Source organism: Vicugna pacos, chromosome 7 (assembly GCF_048564905.1).
Source record: "Vicugna pacos chromosome 7, VicPac4, whole genome shotgun sequence".
Classification (NCBI taxonomy): Eukaryota; Metazoa; Chordata; class Mammalia; order Artiodactyla; family Camelidae; genus Vicugna; species Vicugna pacos.
In genome coordinates this window covers 67,359,440-67,375,559 of record NC_132993.1, presented here as the reverse complement: position 1 = coordinate 67,375,559, position 16,120 = coordinate 67,359,440, and the positions used below count along the sequence as shown (strand labels likewise).

The following is a 16,120-nucleotide window of genomic DNA, read 5'->3' as shown; positions in this document are numbered from 1 at the left end:
TTTAATCAGGCAAGCCCTGAGTGGTTTAAAAAAAAAAAAAAAGGCAGTGACCTTTCTTAGCTACCAGTAGGAGGGCACTTAGGTTGGAGACAAAGTGGCCTCTTGTATCAGAATGCATCTATAAAGCATTCAGATCATGATCTTCCTTGTTCTGGGGGCAAAAGAAATCAATTGTACACAATCCTGTCTATTTTAATTCCACTGCCATCAAATCTGTGTAGTGTTTTCAGCTTGTGTAGAGGTCTGTTTTTATAGGAACCATTATAAGTGATTGAAAATGTGGACCCGCCCAGTCTATCTCAGGCATCTGCTTCACGACTTTTTTTTTATATTAACATCTATAGCAGACATGAAATCATAGCAAAATATAATTCAAAGAGTTTCAAGGTTATACCTTATTCATCAGAGATGGAAGGAAAAGCATTTAATAGATCAGCTGACTTAAAATGAAGAAAACAACCAGGAAACCTTAACTACAATGGGAGTAGACTTTAAGATCAGCTCTGATAAAGAAAGAGTAGACCAGCTCTCCTTTAAATTAGGATTTTAGCACTAACGAACAAAAATTTAGATGTTTTTAGATGTTTTTACAATCAATTTTCAAGGAGATCGAAAAGAATGCTGAAAATCTTCAAATCAGTAGGATCAATTCTCCTGCCATAGTCTTCCCCACCAGTGACAAAGTACAAGATAACAAGATAAGCCCAATTTTATTAGTTTCTGTAGGCAGTGGAAAGATCAGATGAATATAGAGTATGCTTGTCTTAAAAACCACTCATACTTTTTTATAAAATTGTTCCCATGCTTTCCCCAGAAGAATTCTGACCTTTAGGACTAGATGTGGCAAATGTGTTGCAAATATAATACTTTTTTATGGTTTATGACTTCTGTCACAATTGACCACACATCAAAAGTAAATTCTCCCAATGCTGAGCTTTTAATGGGGTTATTATTTGGAAAATTAATTATGATTAATATCACTACTATGTGATATGCCCTATAATCCTGGAAAAATACTTTAAAATTTCTTTGTAGTTTTGTAGGTTTTAACTTCTGTGCTTTTGGGCTTTTCTTCCAAATTGTACTATAATATCTGTGAGGGCAGTCATTTCTTTGCATCCCCCACAGCTTCAAGTAAAATGTCTTAAACACAGTTTAATGTTAGTTTAATTAAAAACTTGATTTTCACTTTAAGTCTAAGAAAAAAATACATCACAATATTTTATAGTTTCAATACCTTTCTGAATAAGTAATTTCTGTTATGTGGAATGTAAAAGAGAGACCATTCACAAAAAATGAGTTGGTAAAAGGTAATCATAGACCATGAATCCATGCTCTCCACTAACTATCAATTTTCTCTTACCTTTTAGCAACTGTTGCATAGTTGGGTTGGGGTTTTTTTTGTTGTTGTTTTATGTTTGTTCAATGGCTTACAGACTCTATTTACCAAATAGATATCTACATATTCTAAGAAACTTTTATCTTACAATATTGGAAAGAATTCAATACTTAGCCCTGTATGGACAAAGTGCTCTAGGAAAAAATGAATAACTTTATGATTTTGGTGGAGAATATTTTTACTGGTATAATGTTTACTATGGATATTGTGATTTTGACTCAGTATTTCTCTTAACAAAGAGCACTGCTACATCATAAATCAAGACGAGGTCAGTCGTTCCCAGCAGAAAATTAATTCTAACTTACATAGAAGTCAATAAGAATTGAGGGGACATAATTAATATAATGCTAATTCCTCAGTTTTTCTCTGCCTGGCTCTAGATTAATTAAAGTCGAGGGATCCCTGCAACTCTGATAGAGCTCCAGTAATATAAAGGATGAGCTCGACCATAAAACAATTCTGCCTTAAACTTGCTTTCTCCTTGAAACAAGCCTGAAATTTCAGTATACAGGCACGATTTTATTGCCAGGACAAAGAGAAACATTTTGCTGAACGCTATAAAATCACCAGTATTCTACCATTTTGCCCTTACAATTTTTCCTGTTTTAACTTCATGTTGATTTTAACTGTTGTCTTTAAAACATTTCAAAGGGATATGGAGTCAGTGTAAAGTATAATCTTTTCTCTACAAATAATCAGGAATCTCAGCAGTGATGAGAATTACATAAATACATTTAAAAGATACAAGAAGTAAAACTTTTCCCTGGATTGCAGCTGCTAAAGAGTGAAAGGAACATAAATTTTTATGGATATGCGAAATACAAATGAGTTGTCATTAATAGTCGGTGCTTACTGATTTATACCGTCTTACTTCTAGAAGATTTCAAAGGATTGGATGAGTTTCACGTGAGTCAGTGTAGAAGAAGGAAACCTTGCACACAACTCGTATTACAGTGTCCTTGTACTAGAGTCCCTTCAGTAGGCAGATTATTTTCCTTATAAGATCTAGTGAGATAGTGAGCAATTATGCAAAATTCAGCAAGGCTCGTGCAGCTTGCTTCTTCATCAAAGTGCATGGTAACCTTTAGCTATGAAGGTCACACTGAAGATGACAAAAAGAAATGTGGAGTTGGGAAAGGTAAATAAGCATACTGCAGTCACTTTACACAAAGTTAGCCCAGGATATAACTGGTTGCAACAAGGATAAAATATGTGGTATTCTCCTCTTCGTTATTTCAGTCATTTATTTATTCATTCATTCCTTCCCCACCTATTTACTGAAGCATTCGTACATTACAGGAATATTCTAGGTGCTGGGGGTGCCCTCGTGAAACTGACATCTTGTGGTACTACTGAACTCCCTGTGCATTCTGGGTAAGCTGCAGCTCATCCTACGTAAGAATCTGACAACATTTCTCCCGCTACATTAGCATCTCCTTAGTAGGAGACGCTATCATCTTTTACAAGGACCATTGCAATAACATCCCACAGCCTCCCATAGTCGTCACAGAACTGCCCAAGTAGGTTTTAAAAACGTAAGCCAAAACGTAAGCCAAAATTTTTCTCTGCTCAAAATTCTGTAATTTTTTAAATTACCTGTCTCACTGAGAGTTAAACAAAATATTTTACCATAGCTTTACAAGGAATAATAACCCTTGCTATTCCTTATGACCTAATTTACTACCAGTCCCTCCATGGTGATGCCATCCAGTATTCTGGATGCCCACTGTTCTTCAGACATGACAAACATGCTTCTGCTTCAGGACCTTTTCACTTACTCCTCCCTCTGCTGAAACACTCTTTTCCAGGCATCCACAAGACACAGTTCCTGGTTCCTGTTGAACTCAAACCAAAAGTACTTTTCTCAGAGATGCCTTTCCTGATCACTTTAAATAGCTCTGATCTCAAGTACTCACCAGCTCAACCACATTATTAAATGTTGCTTTATGCTTAAAACAAGCTAATTTGAAAAACAATTGAGTTTTTCAACTTGGAGTTTTATAAAGAAGACAATTAAATATCTTATAACTTAAGAAAAAAGCAAACAACTCAATTAAAAAAATGGGCAGAGGACCTAAACAACCAATTGTCCAGTGAAAACATACAAATGGCCAAGAGGCACATGAAAAATTTTTCAGTGTCACCTCACACCAGTCAGAATGGCCATCATTCAAAGTCCACAAATGATAAAGGCTGGAGAGGCTGTGGAGAAAGGGGAACACTCCTACACTGTTGGTGGGAATGTGGTTTGGTGTAGCCATCATGGAAAACAGTATGGAGATTCCTCAAGAGACTAAACATAGATGTACCTGGGCATATATTGGAGGGAACCCTAATAGGAAAAGATACCTGCACCCCAGTGTTCATAACAGCACTATGGAAACAACCTAAATGTCCACTGACAGATGACTAGATAAAGAAACGGGTATATTTATACAGTGGAATACTACTCAGCCATAAAAAATGAAACAATGCCATTTGCAGCAACATGGATGGACCTGGAGACTGTCATTCTAAGTGAAGTAAGCTAGAAAGAGAAAGAAATACTATATGATATCACTCATATGTGGGATCTAAAAAAAAAATACTAATGAACTCATCTACAAAATGGAAAGGGGGTGGGAAGGGATAAATCTGAGAGTTTGAGATTTGCAAATGTTAGCCACTATATATAAAAATAATAACCTTTAATGAAAAAGGAAACGAATCTATGTATGTATATGCATGTCTAGGACATTGTGCTGTACACCAGAAATTGACACATTGTAACTGTTCAATTTAAAAAATTTTAATATTAATATTTCTCTAGGGGGTCTAGTCAGATTCTTTATTCAGCATGAATAAGGAACCACCACTTCACTTTTCCTTTTGTTTCTGGATGCCTGTTTGTCAAGGTTTACCTAATCCTCTTTTTTTCACGACATCGTATTCCTTACATTGTACACATATTTGCTATATTTCTGCGTATCTGTTACTCTTTACAGCATTGTCTTAGTTTTGTATCTGCAACTTTTTGAAGCTCACATCCAGCACAAAAGTATTTTATCAGTTTATTTTGTGGCAGTATGCTTTTCCCATGAATTATGCAAAATTCTGCTGTTTCCTATTGAATAGGAAACATCTGCTACATATCAGACACTGTCCAAATATTGGAGCTACCCAGAATAATACACACAGCCAACCATCAAATAAACGGGAATTAGGCTCCACTTTTTGAAACAAAGAGTATCAAAGATTTTGTGGACACATTTTTAAGCCACCACACAAATAAACATTTAAAGGTACGGTTGATATCAAAAGAGTATGCAAGCTCCACTGTGGCCACAAACAGATTGAAAACTGCAAGCACAGAGGTAAAGGAGCTGGCCTGGGTCTCTGTCTATTAAAGAAACCTAGAGAATTATTATGGAATATACCTCTGAACTCATTTTCCAACCTCTCTTGCTATAAGGTTAGCCATGTGACTATTCTGACCAATAAAATATGAATGAAAGTAGCAGGAGTATTTTTCATGAGTAATTTACCCAGCATGTCCTCTTCCTTTTTCTGTCTCCCCTATGTGGCTGGTAGTGAAAGACCCTAAAATGTCAGTCACATGATCAAAGAAGTTTGGATCCCAAAGTCATCATCTGGAGAACTACGCAGGAATCTGGTAAGTGCAGGACTTCACATTACTAACACAAAATAACTTGTATAACGTCAAGTCACTGAGACCTCAGAGTTCATCAGTTATAGAAGAATGACTCATTTATTCCAAATAATCCAGAAGTTATTTGGAATAAAGTATTCTCAAGAGGTGTTCTTCTGAAACAGAACCATAACGTATGTGGCAAAGGTCAGCAAATTTTGCAAAAGGCCAGCTGATAAATATTTTAGGCTTTGAGGACTGTGTGGTCTCTATCGTAACTGTTCGGCCACCCTGCACTCGGCCAGAGCGTAATGAATGGATGTGTGCCAATAACATTTTATTTAAAAGAACAGGCCAAAGGCCAGATTTGGCCCACGGCTTAGTGTGAAGAGGAAATTGATGATGAAGGATGGAGATGTTGTGGTCCACACTATGCAGCAGCAAAACTGTTGCCATGATACTGGAGTTGTCACCATGTGCCTAGTGAGTTAAAAGGTGTAGCAAAAGTGATTTTAAAATCCTAGCACTAGGGTGTGCTTGCTAATACTGAAAAGAGCTAATAAACAGAGAAGGATGGGTCATTTAGCAAGTAAAAATAAAAAGAATAACACAGATTCCAAGAATTGAAAAAGCTGAATATTTTCAGACCTGAACCAAAGAGATTAAATGTTAAATGGCTTTAAATGGCTTTGGGCAGTGAAGAGCTAGGAAGTTTCCGCATTTGCATGAAGTGAATCAAGGATCACAAAACCAGGGTAGGAAGTGGCCTTCACATCCCTCTCTTTGGGGCTGCCACTGGGTTAAGGAAGGGAGGGACAAAGGGACCAAAAAAGCAGAACTGAACTGGCTCTTTTTAAGGGCACTGTTTTTGCCAAAGAAATAAGCTCCAGTAAAAAAGCTTTCAGGTAGCTGCAGACACTAGAGACGGTGCAGTGGAAATCACCAGAGGATAGGATTAACTCCACTATTCACCTGTAAAAAGTCCATGCAAAATCACACCTTTAACCTTACGTGAGGACAGAGAATGCAAATTTAATTGTGAACAAAAACAGAAAGAGTGCAGGACTATCTCAAATGCTCCCACCCAGCCCCATGCACCTCAGTGCTTTGTGGCAAGGAGAGGAAGAAAAAAATTACAAGAAACACAGAGGAGGGACACTAGCTAAGAGCCAGAGGCTGAGATGAAGCAGCCAGAGAACGATGAAATCTTCACGAGGTTTGAAGATGCTGAGGGGGAAAAGCAAAAAGCGTATCACAACACAGGCCTCCAGGAAAGGATTTCAAAGTATGTGCTCTTAAGAGCCTAACACTATAAAAAGAATCAGGTGCAGGATTTAGAGAGAGACTCCATTACAGGCATCCAATTTAAAGAGGTAAATTGTTTAATGGGACAAGCTTCTTAATTAGGAAATGTGTCTTATGGAACACTCGGGAGCAGTGTGATAGTGCGTGTTCACTGGAGGGTATTCCCACGCTGCTGCTCTAGTTCAGCGACCACTATTTTTAACTGAGCAGTGGTGTCTTTCGGGGAGACAAAATATTTTTATTTTATTTAGATGTCTTTTCTTGTCTCATCTAAGACTTGTGAGGGGAAAAAAGTATGATTTTAAAGTCTTCCAAACACGTAACTACTGAAGAGGAAAAGGAAAAAAAGGGAAGGAGGGAGCTCTGGCAATTAGGTGGTGAAAAGGGAAACAGTGGGAGAAAGTGGAAAATGTAGTTTCTCAAGATGAAAGAATCAAAGCAGGGGAGGGGAGGGCTCAGTGGTAGAATGTGTACTTAGCATGCATAAGGTCCTAGGTTCAATCCCCTGTACCTCCATTAAAAATATATATATATATATCAATAAATAATTACCTACCCCCAAAAGTATTTTTACATAGTTTTGTAAAGAGTATGTGTATAAATATAACTGAATCACTGTGCTGTATTCTAGAAACACATTGTAAATAAGAAAAAAATTTTAAAAAGACAATCAACCTCCTCTATCACTAAACCAAACAACAAAACACTGCTAAGTTACTGTTCTTGGCTAAGCTAACAGAAAATGGTGCCATTAAAGTAAGAAACATGTAAAATACATGGATATCATTCAGAATGAACACAAGAAAAGTCAAGTCCACAGAGATCCACTGCAGGAAATCAAGTAAAAAAAAATGTACATACAATTTAAATAAGGAACCTTCCCTCCACTCCCACATACACAAAGATACCATCAACCCAAAGAAAAGTAAATTTACACACAAAATAGCATTTAAAAAATACTAAAAGAAGCATTTGAATATATGAAAAGCTACTGAAGATCAGAAAGCAAAAACTAAACATCAAAATGGGTTTTTTAAAAAAGCACAAGCTTTACCCAACTAAGTTATGGCTGTGACATTTTCAAAAAAGTATAGAGAGCAAGCATTTTAAAAACTGTATGAATATACCCATAAAGGGAGATGAGCAGGACACTACTGTAGAAATTACATTTTTTAAGTGAGAGAAAATTGTCATAAAATGTTTTATTAGTTTCAGCATACAGTATAATGATTCAACATATGCATACAGTGTGAAATGAGCCCCAGAACTAACCTAACACTGGTCACTACACGTAGTCAAACTGTTTTCATCATGAGAACTTTTCTTTACTCTCTTAGCAACTTTCAAACACACAAAACAGTATTATTAACTCCAGTCACTATGCTGTACATCTTATCTCCAGAACTTAGGTATAACTGGAAGTTTGTACCTATGGATTACCTTCATGCTAGGTATTTTGATAAGAGAGATAATGTAACTAAAAATTGGGAGAAGGGAGAGGAAAAAAGAAAAACACTAAAGCCTCACTGTTTTAGAAACAAGAAGTATTAAAAGGATGCCAACCCCCCCAAAGACTGATAAAGCAGATAGTAAAAGGTTAAATAAGAAAACGGAATTAAAGTCACTAAAGGAGATCTAAGTACCAAGGCAGTCCCAAGAAAAACCATTCCACCTTCTTCAATATCCAGGTTTTTTTTTTAATAAAAGGGCAAAAAAATGCATATCCTTTAGATAAACATACCTAACAATATAACAAAAGGCACACAATGATAAATTATAATGCAGTTGAAGCTAAACCAGTAATTGTAAAAGTAAATGTGAAATGTCTTAATCCTTCCAGTCAGAGAAAAAATGTTTTCCATTTGGGACTAGCATGCAGGTGAAAAAGAGGGTCATAATATTCCCAGTGTTAAAAAAGGAAACTAGCTAGGGAAATCTGACAGAGTCATGAAAGAGGTAACGTATCTGTGACAAAAATGAAAGCAGCTCTTTTGCCTGTTTGCCCATTTCTGTCCACCCCCAACCTCAGAACTGCTTCACAGGAAGGAGAACACTAAGCAACTGAAACTCCTAACTTGTGTTCTCCTGAATGCACACGTGCCTCGCCTAACCTGTTAACTGTTTTCCTAGATAAAAAGAAGATGAAGAATTAAGTAGTTAAAGAGTGATTAGCTCTCTACCAACAGCCCCTGCGCCAAGCCTACAGGCAGGTCACAGGGCAAGTTAACATCTGAAGAGAGTCCGCCAGCCTGCGTGCAGTGGAGAGTGATGCAAACGCAACCTCCTGCCCCGGTGATTCACTCAGACTCTTTCCCCCATTTTTCCCTTTAAACACTGTCATGGTTGGCCAGAATCTTTGGAATTAGTCCCTGGACACTAGTCCACAGTCTCCCCATATTGTCAGCTTTTTGGATTAAGCATCTCTTCTTTCTACTGACACCTGCCTCTTGAATTATTAGCTTTTAGCGGCTGAACCTGAGTTCAGTAACAGCAAGTTCCCCTTCTGTTTTCCCACGGAGCGTTCTACTTGCAGTTGCTTAATCAGGAAACGTAACGTCACTGAGTTCCACACAGTCAGCAAAGGAACAATATGACACTGTATGTTTTGTTAGTGGGGTATTCCCAAGCTAGTTCAGCAGCCACTATTTTCAACGTAGCATTGCTGTCCGTTGAGGGAGACGAAACATTTTTGACTTACTTAGATGTATTTGCCTGTCTCATCCAAGACTTGGGAGATTCAGTCTCCATATGTGCTGTTACCTCTCCCTCTGCACCATACCCAATCACAAATGTTCTGTTTTTGTTATTTATCTCCCTAACCTGGTTATATATGTTCTTCCATCTGTCATTAAAATAACTTAGCCTTCTTCAGTGGTGCTTTGGACTGGCATTGGTGCAATCGTTCTGGTTTCCTTTTCTTTATCCGAACTCAGTCACAGTACTTGCAAAGTTAAAAGGTCAACTAGCACTGTCTCCACACACAGCACAACAGTTAATCCACAGGCAAAGGCAAAGGACCCCATTCCGGCACACTAAAGTTGCACTCTTACATCACGTCGTTCGGAAGGATATGCATCCTGGTTGCCAATATCTGTCATCAGAGATAGTGGCCACGCAGGTGGATCATCTCCACAGTATCCACTTGAAACTATGTAAAGGACTAAGAAGCTTCTAAGAATATAAAAATGAAAAAAATCAATTTAAAAGTATGTTAGGACTCATGCAATAAAGCCTCCTGGCTTTAATTTAGGTTTACCCTACCTTGCTTTTGGGATTAGGGCAGCAAGAAACAAAAATCTAAAATCTCCTTTTCTTAAATAACTTTGGGATATTTTGGATTGTAAAGACACACGGGCATATACCTATTTAACAGAGTGCAATGCAAAAAGAGGGTGAGGCATTCTCCTTTTGAGCATGGAAAGGATGCCACATTGGCAACTGAGCAGCTGTACATGGTGCCAATGTGAGTTCCAGGCGCTGGTGAGTTAGCAGGAATGTAAAAAGGCTCAGCAGCAGCCAGACCCCTTAACCAATCAAAAAATGGGCAGAAGACCTAAATAAACTTTTCTCCAAAGAAGACATCCAGATGGCCAACAGGCACTTGAAAAGATGCTCTATATTACTAATTATTAGAGAAATACAAATCAAAACTATGATGAGGTATCACCTCACACCAGTCAGAATGGCTATCATTCAAAAGTCAACAAATGATAAATGCTAGAGAGGCTGTGGAGAAAAGGGAACCTTCCTACACTGTTGGTGGGAATGTAAATTTGTGCAGCCATTGTGGAAAACAGTATAGCAATTCCTCAAAAGACTAAAAAGAGACTTACCCTATAATCCAGCAATCCCACTCCTGGGCATATATGCAGAAGGAACTCTAATTCAAAAGGATAAGTGCACGCCAATGTTCATAGTAGCACTATATACAATAACCAAGACATGGAAACAACCTAAATGTCTATCAACAGATGACTGGATAAAGGAGCTGTGGTGTGTGTCTGGAATGGACTACTACTCAGTCATAAAAATGAATGAAATAATGCCATTTGCAGCAACTTGGATGGGCCTAGAGATTACCATATTAAGTGAAGCCATTCAGAGGAAGACAAATATCGTATATCACTTTCATGTGGAATCTAAGAAAAAGAGATACAGATTTTATTACAAACCAGAAACAGACTCAACGGACACAGGAAACAAACTGGTTACCAGGGGGGAGGGGGAGGGATAGATTAGGAGTTTGGGATTAACAGATACACATTGCTACACATAATAGACAGATACACATTACTATATATAATAGATAAACAACAAGGACCTAGTTATATGGTACAGGGAACTATATTCAATTTCTTGTAATGAGCTGTAATGGAAAAGAATCTGAAAAAATACATATCTATGTATATATATGTATAATTGAATCACTTTGCTATACATCTGAAACTAAGATCATAAATCAACTACACTTCAACAAAAATAATAATTAAAAAGTAAATTTAAAAAATTAAAGTAAATAAATCAAATGTAAGAGAAAAAAAAAAGTGAAGAGAGCAGAGTTGATACAGGTGGTGGCACCTGGCAGAGCCTCAAGGTACCCATCTTAAACTGAAGTGCCAAGCAGATACCTTGGCTCCAGGTTAACGTTATGTACCTACAATACTGCAAGTTTACACACATAGTTGCGACTCTTGGAGGCTCATGAAATATAATTGCCAGCACTTTCCCTCTTCTTGGGCTGAAATTATTAACTCTCTATGGCAAAATGTTTCTTCACGTCAGTTCAAATCCCCACATCAGTGGGAGAATACAGAGAAGCAGCAGTATGCAGATCTGGGCAGAAGCTCAAGTTCCTTTTGATGAAAGCTTAATGGTACCGTCCAGCCTCAGAGGAAATCAGCTGCAAGTCAGTGGTGTGGACCGACATGCTTAATGAAGCTGTCCAGGAGGTCTGCAGCGTGCTGCCACCTTTCCTAGACAGCGCAGATGATTCCTGTGAATATTTTCTGGACTTAAAAGGGAATAATTGTTCCAAATGCTAACTTATTTGCAGTTAACCTTGGGTACATAAGAATACTGAAGAAAATTAATTCTTTGAGGTTACTTTATGTAAAGTGTTAAGGAGACCTTGAAAATGCAGGTCGTAGACTTCAGAAAAGTCCCTCCTAGTTTCTTCCTTCAACACTGTATTCTTAAAAGTGTGCCCACAGAATTTGCTTGCATGGTATAGAGCATTCATTTTCTTAGCCAGTCATTATATTTTTATTTTAAAAGCTTGGGTAAAATTCTTCATATTTCTCTGAATATATTTAAGTGTGTTCTATTAACCTCCCTGATATCTCACAGCCAACTTTAATACAATTTACAGAGCCCCTTTGAAAGCGTCCATTTCATATACATATATTCTAAGAAAAACTAACAATTATTAACTGTTAACTGAATGGTATTTTTAAAACCTCCAAACTGTGCGAAGGTATTGTCCCCAGTCAACTTGGGAAGTAGAAGAAGGACTTCGAACAAACAGAAAGGCTGAGCACAGAGAACCAGGAATCAGAGTAGGGCCAGGGCTCCTCTACAGACGACCAAAACCCTCATCTGCTCCTGCTGCACCAGCATCAGCTCGTGTTGCTGTGCAAAGTACACCCTCCTCGAGAATCCTAACGCCAAATATTACCTGTTGAGTATCTGAATAGATACTGATGGCTTAACAGTGAAGCCCTCATTATATTAGTCAGTGTTCAAAGTGTCAGTGTTACCAGCCCAAGTGAATTACAGACACACGCCACTTCTAGTAAGCAGAATGAATGCTCATTAGCTGTTCAGACTGCAGCCATCCTGCCTTGGTTTGAAGGCTGACTCTGCTGGTTAATTGAAAAATTTATTAGCCTCTCTTTTCCTTTGCTTTCTCAGTTTTAAATGGGGATAATTACAGTGCTTACTTTATGAGATTGTTTTTAAGATGAATTAAGTGGCTGTACCTAAAATACTTCAAACACCTCTTGGCACAGAGTAAGTGTTATAAAGCATTAGCTTCCTATGATTAAGACACAATTAAAATACAATAAGAAAGAATTGTATTTTAATATATGTTTGTTCATGTGTAACTGAAAAATTGTGCTCTTCACTGGAATTTGACACAACATTGTAAAATGACTATAGCTCAATAAAAAATGTTAAAAAAAAAAAAAAGCTGTATGTCATCCCACAAACTAAGGAGAATCAAGTTCCCAAAGATAATCCCAACAATAATAACTATTGATCTGTGATAATAATAATCCCTCAGAGGTTTCTTATTAAATAAAACAGACACATGTGCCCACAGAGAAGTGAATACATGGTTCACTGCTTAAAATTCTTTCAGCTTCTCTGGGCACGAGGCCTATAATTAAACGTACATTTGTTTTGCTTTGCTTTATTTCAGTTTGAGTACTGGCTTCCTCTTGTTCCCTTTGTTTATCAAATAATTATTTTGTTTCCAATATCTCAAGAACTTTCTCTAAAAAGAAATAGCCAAAATATATGTAAAGCATAGGTACCTTTTTCTGTAAAGCTCAAAGCTGAGTATTTTAAGTACTATAAATTTTGCCTTTAGGAACTCTCCAAGTGCCTAAGGTGATGGAAGACCAATAGCATTGGGGGAAAACTGGGCAAGTTTGTTTAACCTAGCAGATTTATTTTAAATCTCTGGACATTTTTTTCTCTTGCTGAGTCCTCCCTAGACTGGACTAACTTTCAGGGCATATCTGATTCCACAGGCCAATAATATTTGTTGAGATTATGTTGATTTAAAGATCCTGGCCTTATTCTGTATCCTTTTATGTCACCACTGGAACTGAGAGGTCAAAAGTTACAGCTACTAGTAGCTACAGTACATTCAGGCATACACTGTTGCTGGGAAAAGATGACCTAACCTTGCACCAGAACAGTATCATGCTCTTCCTCAAACCACTATTTATCCAACTACCTTCCCTGTCTAAATACTTCACAGTCTACTAACCAATTATTTCTTCAGCCTGGAAATATCCCTAGTCTTTAAAATTCCTCTAATTAAAATGAAAATGCTCATGTAAATGAAAGTGGCCCTTTTTGGTTCAAATGTCCATTGAGAACAACTTAATTACCAGTTTATACTTATAAATGTATATCTAGCACATCCTGGTGGCAGAGACCCTTCAGGAGTAAGCCACAGAATAATTCATCTGGATGAAAGCTAAAGGACAGTAAACATTCTAAAGAAATTATTTTGCCTGAACGTGGTGTATTTTGCCATTTATGTAATCCAAATAATAATTAAATTGTACGATTGAATGATGATGCGTTATTCATTGCTGTATCACCAAAGTCTGGCTAAGGGACCTAGTTTATAGAAACAACTGAAATGTGTACTAAAAGTCTGAATGAGTAAATAAATGAATTAGTAATTGTAGCAACCAGATTGCAATTTTTCCACTTGATATTTGACTTAGACTCAGGTTTAAAACTCCGTTAGTTCTTCAAAACCTGTTATAAGTTCCCTTATTAAAGAACAGACCTCTTAATTTCTGCTTCTGGACAAAATGCAGTAACAGGGATAATGTATAAATCTTAAAAAGTCAGTACAAGATACATAGGATAAAACTACAAAATGCTGATAAAAGAAATCAAAGATCCAAACAAAGGGAAAGACATTCTGTGTTCATGAACAGGGAAGACTTGGTATTTTTAAGATGGCAATTCTTACCATTTGACCTATAGGTTCGACATAATCTCCATCAAAATCCCACCAAGTGGTATGTGGATATCAACAAACTGATTCTACAGTTTATGTGGAGAGGCAAAGGAGCCAAAATAGCCGAAACAATACAGAAGAACACAGTTGGAAGACTGACACTACCCAACTTTAAGATTTACTGCAAAGCTACAGTTATCAAGACAGTGTAGTAATGGCAAAAAATAGACAAATAGATAAATCAAATAAAATAAAGAACCCAGAAATATACCAACACAAATAGTCGGCAGATCTTTAACCAAAAAAGCAAAAGCAATTCAATAAACAAAGGATATTCTTTTCAACAAATGGTGCTGGAACAAATGGACATCCACATTCAAAAAAATGAGTTTGACATAGATCTTACTACACTTTCCAATAAAATTAACTCAAGGAGATCATATACCTAAATGGGAACCTATAAAAATTCCAGAAGATAAGGCTTAAGAAAATCTGAGTGAGCTTAGGTTTGGTGACGACTTTTTAAATACATCACCAAACATAATCAATGAAAGAAAAAAAAAAACAGCAATTTGGACTTCATTAAAATTAAAAATCTCTGCTCTGCAAAGACCCTATTAAGAGAATGAAAAGACTAACCACAGACTGAAAGAAAATATTTACAAAACACATATCCAATAACCAGCTTATATCCAAAACATGCAAAGAACTGTTAAAACTCAATATGAACACAAGCCAACTTCAAATAGTGCAAAAGATATGAACACTATCCTCACCAAAGCAGACAGAGAGATGGCAAATAAACATATGAAAATGTGTTCAACATCATATATCATTAGGGAATTACAAATTAAAATAATAATGAGATACTATATTGGAATGGCTAAAATCCAAAAAAACCTGACAATACCAAATGCTGACTAGGATACAGAACACAGGAATTGTCACTTATTGCCAGCGGGAATGCAAAATGGTACAGCATTTTAGAAGACAGTTAGACAAATTCTTAAAAAGCTAAAAATAGTCTTACCATACAATCCAGAAATCACACTCTTGGGTATTTACCCAAATAAGTAGAAAACTGAGATCCACAAAAAAAAATGAGCACACAAATGATTACAGTAGCTTTATTTTAGTTGCCCAAACTTGGAAGCAACCAAGTTGTCCTTCAGTGGGTGAATGGAGAAATCAACAGTAGTGCACTTAGTTCAAACACTGGGATATTATTCAGCAATAAAAAGAAATGAGCTACCAAGCCATAGAAATATATGGGGAAACATTAAATGTATTTGGCTACATGAAACCAATTCAAAAAGGCCACAAACAGTATGATTCCAACTATATGACTTTCTGCAGAAGGCGAAACTGTAGAGGCAGTGCAGAAATCTGAGGTTGACAAAGGTCAGAGAGGGGAGACGAGGGATGGACATGTGGAGCGCAGTGGGGTTTTAGGGCACTGAAACTATTCTGTATGATACTGTAATGATGGATATGTAACATTATATGCCTTTGTCAAAACCCACAGAATTGCCCATCCTGTATAAATGTCAGAAGTGCAGTTCATCTATTCAAAAATTAATTAACTCTGTTAACCAGCTGAAGAAGAATCACATGATCATCTCAATAGACAATTAAAAATCAATGATAAAATTCAAATCCATTCCTGATAAAATCTCTCTGAAAACTTGAAATAAAAGGCAATGTCATCAACCTACTAAGGGGCATACACAAAAAACCTACACCTGACATCATATGTAATTGTGAAAGAATGAATGGTTTCCCCGAAGTCCAAAAATAAGACTATGATGTCTGCTTTGCCCCTGGGACATAGCATTATATTGGAGGTTTCACAATGCATCTAGATTGGAAAGGAAGAAGTAAAACTCTTTAGCCAAATGACTTGATAACATATATAGAAAATCTGACAGAATCTATTTTTTTAAAGTCTACCATACTTAATAAATATGTTTAGCAAAGGGGCTAAATATAGCATCAATATCTATTAATTAAAGTTCCATAAACCAGCAATAATTAGAAATTAAAAATAATAAACAATCCCATTTATAATAGTATCAAGTTA

At 36.7% G+C, this 16,120-nt stretch overlaps 1 protein-coding gene and 1 long non-coding RNA gene across 16 annotated transcripts in view; one reads left to right on the top strand and one right to left on the bottom strand.

The window, feature by feature from the left end:
- ELAPOR2 (endosome-lysosome associated apoptosis and autophagy regulator family member 2) overlaps window positions 1-16,120 on the bottom strand; it is a 660,265-nt gene that overhangs the window by 24,972 nt on the left and 619,173 nt on the right. The window lies entirely within an intron of this gene.
- Window positions 1-16,120, top strand: part of LOC140697439 (uncharacterized) — a 175,309-nt gene that overhangs the window by 149,532 nt on the left and 9,657 nt on the right. For 2 of the 4 annotated variants that reach the window (XR_012074536.1, XR_012074537.1), the window contains exon 5: window positions 4,970-5,051. This is a non-coding gene — a long non-coding RNA (uncharacterized lncRNA). Of the gene's footprint in view, window positions 1-2,698; window positions 2,774-4,969; window positions 5,052-8,462; window positions 9,204-16,120 lie in introns of those variants that run through there. The other 2 variants (XR_012074538.1, XR_012074535.1) reach the window with 2 other exon arrangements.